Here is a 1,649-nt window from a genome sequence, read left to right on the forward strand (position 1 = left end):
CTGGCCAGGTCTGGTTGCTTATTATTAAGTTACCACTGTTCTTAAGCTTTAGCCTGTACTCATGTGTACCTCTGGTTGTCTGCTTCTGATGGCTGTATCGTGTTCAACACCATACTATTTTATTATCCCTTCCCTAGTGATGGACACGAAGGGGCCTCCAGCTTCCCACTCCACAAACTACACTGGGATAAATATCCTGGTTCAGGCCTTGTTTCGCATCACGCCCAAGTTTCTCTGAGGTGAATGGGCCGAGTGTATTTAATTTCACCAAATACTGCTGGCGGATCTCCAGAATGGCTATGCCTGACTGCTTTCTCTAAGCTCTTGTCAGGGAAGCAGACATTTCGTTGATTGCTGTCCCTTCATCATCATTATCCTAGTCATTAGCATTAAATGTACCGTGTACTTTACCAAAAGCTAAAAGGAGAGATGATACATTCAAAATCGGGCCACAGAAAATTTAAACACTAGGATACATATCTGTCCCCACAAATTGCTTTGCAACTTGGATTTATATACTTATTTTTGAAAATGCAACAGTATTTGCAATATCTTTTTAGGAAAAAGAAACACTTTCAGAAATAAAGGATAATTGAAACCTGTTCTTCAATAAAGCTGAAAATCAGATATACAAATAACAACTGGGCAAGAAAGATACATTTGTATTACCAGTTTATTCATAAACTAGTAGCCCTGCGCATGAATCCATGCGCCAGTAGTTCTCTGTGAGGCCTGGCCGCTCCACGCCCGCTGCCCAGAGGCCCATCCGCAGCCGGGCGTGAAACGCTTGCCTCGTCACTGGGGCGATGATGCAAGCATCCCCTCCCTGCCAGCCACCCCATGCCCGCTGCCCACAGGCCCTCCACAGCCGGGATGGAAAGCTTGCCTCGTCGTCGCGGCGATGAAGCAAGCATTCTGCCAGGTCGCTCACGCTGCCCGCTCTCAGTGGCCGCCGCCCCCCCCCCCCCCCGGGACTGGGGGACTTCAGCGGGGCTGAGAGGACTGGGCGCCGCCATCTTTGTGATGGAGTGATGGTTAATTTGCATATTACCCTTTTATTACATAGGATTGGAAATAAGACTCCAAAGGTATTTTTTCCAAGGTTATTACCCCTAGCAATGAAAAGACAATGTATGTTATGAAGTGGTGGCTTAATTCTTTTAAAAAAAATTTTTTTTACTTCTCAATTACATTTTACATACAATATTAGTTTCAGGTGTACAATATAGTGATTAGACATTTATATAACTTACTAAGTGATCACCCTGATAAGTCTAGTACCCACCTGACACCAAACATAGTTATTACAATATTATTGACCATATTCCCTATGCTGGACTTTATGTGCTTTAATTTTTAATGTAACTTTTAAATTAGAGTATTCTACAAGTAATATCTACCACCTAAGTAAAAAATTAAAATTTCAACCAAACCACAACCCGAAAGTTGTTAAATCCAATCACTACAATAGTGGGCAATGTGGTCATTATATGGTCATCCATCGCCTCACACACTCAGTAGCGACTGCAAGAAGACAAGAATGACATACAGCAGTATCCCTATATATAGTTCGCTCTTTCAATTAATATGGATGGACCCACATTGCTTTTATTAGTGAGCTCCATTTCCGCTGTGATCTTCTGTCTGTA

Source organism: Eptesicus fuscus, chromosome 11 (assembly GCF_027574615.1).
Source record: "Eptesicus fuscus isolate TK198812 chromosome 11, DD_ASM_mEF_20220401, whole genome shotgun sequence".
In the NCBI taxonomy this organism is placed as follows: domain Eukaryota; kingdom Metazoa; phylum Chordata; class Mammalia; order Chiroptera; family Vespertilionidae; genus Eptesicus; species Eptesicus fuscus.